This window comes from Aegilops tauschii, chromosome 5 (assembly GCF_002575655.3).
Source record: "Aegilops tauschii subsp. strangulata cultivar AL8/78 chromosome 5, Aet v6.0, whole genome shotgun sequence".
Classification (NCBI taxonomy): domain Eukaryota; kingdom Viridiplantae; phylum Streptophyta; class Magnoliopsida; order Poales; family Poaceae; genus Aegilops; species Aegilops tauschii.
The window spans coordinates 444,358,275-444,365,704 of NC_053039.3; the positions used below are offsets into that span (position 1 = coordinate 444,358,275).

Here is a 7,430-nt window from a genome sequence, read left to right on the forward strand (position 1 = left end):
AATACCATGTCGTCCACTTGGCCAGTGTTGCCACACCCTTTGCCCACCTCTTCCTTGCTATGGCCTCCCGGCTCGGCCGTTCATTCAGAACACTGAGTTGCCATGAAACTAAGCATGCAACATTTTCCTTACTAATATAAACAGGAAATCAGTGAATGGTCAGATGCACGAGCAAAACAAGCATTATAGGGAACAAAGGCAATATAGGAGATGAGATGAATTATGCACAACAATCCATGTTGATATGTCAGTCACTTGATGTTAGCATATTACAAATTTCCATGAATTGTAAAAAAGATATATAGAGTGGTATGTTAATGTGTAGATCTGTAAAAATATCAAGAACAAGCACACTTTATTTGGGAGATATAGAAAAAGGATGTAGAAAGAACAATGATTCCACTCATCTTGTTAGATTGTTTTTTTTTTTTGAGCAAAAGAGGGTTTCCCCTCCGATTTCCGTTAGAGAAACCAGGCCGAAGCCGAGCAACAGTTTAGTAGTCTTGATACAAGTTCATAAACGAGAAAAGAAAAAGAAACATAACAGGGGAGAAGGACTAGAGCCACCAGCTCCCCCATGACGAGCAGTCTTAAACTTCATTACAACTCTGACGCAAAAGAAGAGGGCGAGAAGCCACAGAACAGAAAGACAAGCTTGAAGTGTCGCAGCTTCGCTAAACTTTTTCACATCTGCAGCCTCGGAACTCTGAAGCGCCATCCCTGCGAAGCTTTGAAGATCTCACTTGACACCTGTTCGACGAGTCTTGCCCCCAACATCAGCATTCTTTCCCCTGGGTCCTTTCTCTACAAAACAGACCAGTCAGTGATCCAGCCGCACATTCTTTTGATGATCCCAATTGGGTCATTTAACTTTTTTTGTCAAATACAATGTCATTTCTACAATTCCAGATCGCCCAAAGGAGGGCTGAAGTACCAGTCAGGACCAGTTTTTTGCTCTAATTGTTAAAGTTACTTAACCAGCTCCCAAAACATTCATTAGTGTCTCTAGGAATTTTTTTCAGGTCAAATGCACATCCTATCAGACTCCAAATCGGTCGAGCCACCGAGCAAGAGAAAAAAAGGTGGTCAATTGTTTTCCTCTTTTCCACAAAACACACAATGCTTGTCCCCTTTCCACCCTCTTTTAAGCAAGTTATCTCTGGTCAGAATACTTTTTCTGGTCATTAGCCAGAGAAAGAATTTGATTTTGGCAGGCACCTTAGCTTTCCACAGAAATTTGTGTGGAAAGCCAAGATCAGTTTTGACAAGGTGCAGATACAAAGATTTCACTAAGAAATTTCTGTTAGCATTCAGCATCCACAGGGGTTTATCCCTACCCCCATGCATTATGATTTCCTCACATCTTCTTTTAAGACTGTCCCATAGGTTACTATAGCCCCCGCTAATTGTTCTTCTAAAAGACATGGCATCCCAGCCTTTATCTATCACCCCACTAACAGTAATATCTCTGTCATTACTAATTGAGTATAATGAAGGGTAGGCTTCTTTTAAGGGTTTGTCATCCACCCACCAATCTTCCCAAAATCTGGTATTTCTCCCATCCCCAAGTCTCTTCTTGATGTGGGGAAAGACCAGATCCTTAATCTTCAATAGACAGGTCCAGAATTGAGAATCCGCTTGTCCTTTCTTGACACCTGACAAACATTTGCCCTAGAGATATTTGGACTTGATAATATCTTGCCAGAGTCCTTCCTCAACCTCCAGCTTCCAAATCCATTTAGCAAGCAGGGCAATATTAAATATTTCCAGGTTAATCAACCCCAAACCCCCTTGTTATTTTGGTAAACAGCAGGTTTTCCAGTTAACTAAGTGATACTTTTTCTTATCTTCTTCAGCTTGCCAGACCAATCTAGCCCTGAAGAAGTCAACTTTTTTCCTGATTCCAGCAGGGAGACATCATATATATTGGTATGTTAGTGAGGCATGACTGAACCAATGTGACTCTACCAGCTATATTAAGCAATCTGCCCTGCCAGCACGCACATCTCTTTTCAATTTTTTCAGTCATATTCCTCCACATTTTATTACTAATCCTTTTATTATGAACTGGTAGGCCTAGGTACTTTATGGGCATTTCCCCCAGAGCACAAGTGAAGATCTCCTGATACAAACCCTTCCTGTTTTTAGCTTCCCCAAAAATATATATGTCACTTTTGTGGAAGTTAATTGTCAGCCCTGACATTTGTTCAAAGGCTGTCAGAATGAATTTCAGGTTTTTTGCTGACTCCTCACCATCTTGTATCAGAAAAATAGTGTCATCAGCATATTGCAACATATTAACCCCGTTTTCATGAGTGTTAGTGAGTACTCCTTTAATGTATCCCTCCATTCTAGCCCTATCCATAATTATTGCCAGGGCATCTACAACTAAATCAAACAGCAGAGGGGATAGGGAATCTCCCTGTCTAAGCCCCTTGAAGGTTTTGAAGTATTTACCAATATTATCATTATTTTTCACCCCTACCTGCCCCCCTCATGGTGTGCATCACCCAGTCACACCACTTATCAGGGAAGTTTTTAAGTTTGAGCATTTTATGGACAAAAGGCCATTTAATTTTGTCATACTTTTTCAAAATCAACCTTAAACAACATAGCGTTCTGCTTTTTCTTCTTAATTGAGTTCAGAGCTTCATGTTAGATGACTACTCCTTCCATTATATATCTGCCTTTCACAAAAGCAGTTTGAATGGGTGAAATAATAGGATTGACAACCTTACTAAGTCTGTTCATCAAGACTTTAGTAATGATTTTGAAGCTGACATTCAACAGGCAAATAGGCCTGAATTTTTGGATTTGTTTGGCATCTTTAACTTTAGGGACCAGAGTAATAATCCCATAGTTCAATCCGGCCAAGTCAACCACCCTCTATGGAAATCATCTAGAATATTTTTTCGATCATTTTTAACTATGTTCCAGAAATTCTGATAGAATTCAATGGCAAATCCATCAGGCCCAGGGCTTTTATTTTTTTACATGGAGAAGACAACCTCTCTGATCTCCTCCATAGAGAAGTTTTTAATTAGATCCTCTTGTGTCTGGGAGGAGATCTTAGTGGATCCTTGTATGTTAAGGTTTATGGTAGAATTCTCAGCTTGACCAAATAGGTTTTTGTAGAATGCAGTAATATAGTCCATCAGTTCTTTTTCCCCTTTGATCACTTCCGCATCTTGTTCCAATTTAACAATTCTGTTTTTTATCCTTCTCCCATTCACCTTGGCATGATAATATCTAGTGTTAGAGTCTCCTTTGATTTCTTTATCTTTATACCTTTGTAGCCATTTAATCTCTTCCAACTTGAAAAATTCTTTTAGCTCCCTCCTTAATTCTTTCTGCATAATTCTTTCCTGGGCATTAATCCCTCTAGATTCTGCACTTTTATCCAGTATATCAAGCATATTCAGTAACTCTTTTTTTCCTCTTTCTATACATAGCATTTGCATTTAAGATCCAACCTTTTATTTCTGTCTAATATTTCTAAGTCTCTTTTGCCAGGTGTCCATACTGGACCCATTGCATTTCACCTCCCAATTTTTTTCAACAAATTCCCTGAATCCTTCAATATGCATCCAGGCATTTTCAAATCTGAAAATAGGAGAAGCAATTTTTTGTTCACCCGAGTCTAACAACAGGGGTGTGTGATCAGAAATCTCTCTTTCTAGAGCAGTGACCATGGTCATAGGGTATTTATCTTCCCAGCCTGGGCAAATCAATATTCTATCAAGTTTCTCATAGGTGGGTTCTGGCATATTATTAGCCCAAGTATACTATCTCCCACTGATGGGAATGTCTCTCAGTCCAGTATGTTCAATAATGGCATTGAAAACAAAACTGAAGTGGTCAACCCCCCCATGTTTATTTTTCTCAGCACTGTTTCTGATGATGTTTCAATCTCCCCCAATAACACAAGGGAGAGGATTATCTTGATACAATCTGGATAATTTAGCTAGAAAAGCTGCTTTCCCTTCTTTTTGAGCATCCCCATAAACCGTCACTAAATTCCAGCTAAATTTAGCTTTTTTGTCAAAAAGAAGTGTTCTGACAAAGTAGGTGCCTTTTTCAACTTGTAGTAAATCAAAGTTATCATTGTTAATCCCAACCAAAGTCCCCCCAGATTTGCCTCCAGGGGCAATCCATTCCCAGAGAAAATTCTCCTTTGATAGTCTCAAGAAGACCAACAAAGTCTAAGTGTTTATCTATACTAGTTTCCCTGATAAAGTTTCTTTTGATGTCTTGCCTAATCCCTCTCACATTCCAAAACATCCCTTTCATTGTTTCTTTTTCTTTTTTTGTGCCCCCTCCCCCCAATGGATGTGGCATGCTTCCGAGCACTTGTGGCTGTGGTGCCAATCTTGATTTTCCTGCTGCTAGAGAATATATATTTTTAGATTATTATAATAATCTAATTCTAACTCTGTATCATAATTGTCTAACTCAACCCCCACTTTCTTAGCCATCTCAAACAAAGAAATTTGTTCTTCAGAAAGTGTTGAAGACTTACCATAATTGTCTTTGTCAGCAGCTCTTTCTTTAGCCAAATCTTCAATCTTAGCATCCTTCTTGTCCAGGTTCCTGTCACTTCTTCTAGTTGGTCCATCTTTGTCTTTATACTTATCATCTTTGGCAGTGATCCCCAATTTTGACCCCAGGGACTCCACAGAGTCTTGGCTGGCACTATAATCCACAGGTTCAGCATAATTATCTTCCAGCAGAGAATCCTGTGGAACATCTTTGTCAAGGTCATTTTTCTCTCCCAACTCTTCTCCAGATTTTTTTTCATCCCACTGGTCCACTTTCTCCATACATTTGTCTATCAGCTCTTGTTGTTTTTTGACCATCTCCACCATCTTGTTTTTCTCTTCTTCCCATGCATTGTGTTTTTTCTCTTCCACTGCCCTCTAGGCTTCTTGTTTATATTTATTTTCCTCCATTTCTTGCATCTTCTGTAGCAATCTGTCTAAATCAGCTTCCACCTTTTTCCTCAAACCAACCTCAACCAGATATTCCTTCTGAATATTCAAAGTCTCATCATTTTTCTTATTTCCTCAAATTGCTTAAGTCCTACACTTCCCAGAGAGATGGTTTCTTTGGTCCCTTCTACATCAGCTCCACCAATCTTGATTTTTTTCCTCATGTCATCTGTGTCAGCTTCCTTGTCTGATTCAGTTTCAGTATGTTTCCTTTTATCTTCATACCATCCCTGCTCCACCACCTTTTCAAGTTCTAACGAGGTCCTTATCAGTCACTTCAGTATGCTTGGGAATTTTTTCAAAGTCTCTCACTCCCACCTTGGCTCTAATTTTTCCAGCAGAATAGTTGTCTTGTCAATCTCTAGGACCGGGCCAATGGTGGCAGCTACCTCACAAGCACCAAAAAAATGTCTGAAGCATTCAGGCATTTTACCAATCTTCACCCACACAGTGTGCAACTTCCCAATGGCTTGAGTGTCATAAGTCCAACTATCCACATTTATAACTGCTTTTGTTCCCAGGAGATTGAAATTTCCAAAATTGTGTAGTTCAATCAGCCTGCTCTTGTTTGGAAATCTCACAAGATATGCCTTATCTCCATGTTTCTTGCATCTCCATTGCCAGTCCCACTTGAACATATAATTGAAGCCCTCCAGGAACTGTGTCTCATTGATCTCTCCAGAAGCGATAGTGATGATTGCCATTGGGTTAGCCTATTCACTGCTCACCACTTCCTTGGAATTCTGGATCAGAAGCACTCCCAGGCCTCTAGCCGCATATCCTACATATTTAGGTAGAGGTTTCATTTGCTTCAGCCAGTTGCAATCCTCAGAGATATGTGAGTTTTTTCCACAGATTATGCAATTTGGGAGCTTGCAATCCCTAGTCAGGTGTCTGAAATCCTTGCATTTATTACACATCATTCTAAAATTGTTCCCACCTTTCACCAGCCCAGATCCTTCTCTCTGTGCAAATCTACCAGCTCCACTCCAAGTGTTGTGATTTTGTCTAGATCCTGAACCAGTTTCAGCATCCCCTCCATTGTTGGTATCTCTGTTGTACATTTGATTTCCTTTTTCTCTATCACCTTCAGGTTTTTTCCCTCCTTCTGACTGATCCCTTGATCCAGAAGTCAGTCCTGCCCCTTGTTGTGCCATCTGGGCAAGAAGAGCCCCAAACCACTGTTGCTGTTGAAAGAACTTAGGAGGGGGGGTTGAATCCATAGACAGGGTCTTTACCTTTGCCCTTAGATCCAGCACGACCAGCCTCTAGCTTGTTCTCATCCCTCCCTTTTTCTTCAGCAGATTTCTTCGTTTCTGAACTCACCATTTCTCCTCCATTCCCTAGATAACTTCAGGCGCAAGTTGTAGATCTAGAGCCAAACCCTTCGGGGGCTCTACCAAACTGCTGTAAATTCCCTTTATATTTATCAATCTCTTCTTCTTTCTTTCTTTATTGGAATCCTTCTCGACCTCCTCGGTTAAATCTACCTCCCCCACGATTTCCTCCATAGCCTCTGTTCATCTCTTCTACTTCCTTTTCTTGTGGTGGCAGCGGGAGGGGGGAAACCCTAAATCCTCGAGGGGATCACACTCTCCTCCCCACAAAGAGAGAGTCTCATTATTTATACTGTTAAAGCTCCCAGAAAGCGTATTTTCATAGGGCGTCTCTCCCCATTTCCACTTTTGCCCCCAATTCTCTTTTTCATCCATCCTTTTCTCATTAGCAGAACTTTTCCCCCCGGCAACCCAGACCAGCCTCAATATCCATTTAATCAATAAAATTTGCCTCATTAGACCAGATATCTGGAATTTGGGCATATTGTTTTTTGTTCATTTTTTCATAATTTCTCTACCAAGTAATACTTGGTTTGGAGTAATTAACGTCTCCCCTTTTTCCCATGAGCAGGGCTATTACTACAATCCTCCTCAAATCCCCTTATAATTTTTGCGGCTATCAGCCGCTTTTTCCCCTTTTGATTCTACTGTTACCCCCTAGCGAAGTAGGTTCGGTAAAGTATTTAGAGATGGGTGAGATTGTACCTTGATAATCCAACGGGAGCCCAGTCTCCTCGTCGGAATCCTCACTAGCGAGCAGCCAGAAGCGGCCGCCCGCCGGTGAGATCCCTACCCCCGTCCCTGAGGGCGAGCGAGACTGAGCAGGCGTGGGGAGCGGCGTGGGAAGCGCGGTGACCTCCTCAGAATCAGCGGCATCTTCTTCTGGATCTTCTTTTTCGTCCCAGGCTTCATCCTTTACCCGCCCTTGCCGCCCCCAGATCTGCCCGCGCCTCCGACACCATCGCAGGAGTAGGGCACGTCTCCACGACCGCCGCCGGAACCGGAGCAGGCAGGCCCATCACCGCACCAACCACGTATCCTGACGGGCCCGTCGGAGTGCGGCGGCGTGAGCGGAACGCCACCGACTTCATGGCCTGCATCGGAT

At 41.7% G+C, this 7,430-nt stretch overlaps 1 long non-coding RNA gene across 1 annotated transcript; it reads right to left on the minus strand.

Annotated features, from left to right (window-relative positions):
- Nucleotides 1–468: 468 nt before the first annotated feature.
- On the minus strand, nt 469–7,218 carry LOC120965255 (uncharacterized). The gene is made up of 2 exons (XR_005757858.3): nt 7,031–7,218; nt 469–804 (listed from the first exon to the last, which is right to left on the minus strand). It is a non-coding gene; the product is annotated as an uncharacterized lncRNA (long non-coding RNA).
- Nucleotides 7,219–7,430: the final 212 nt, after the last annotated feature.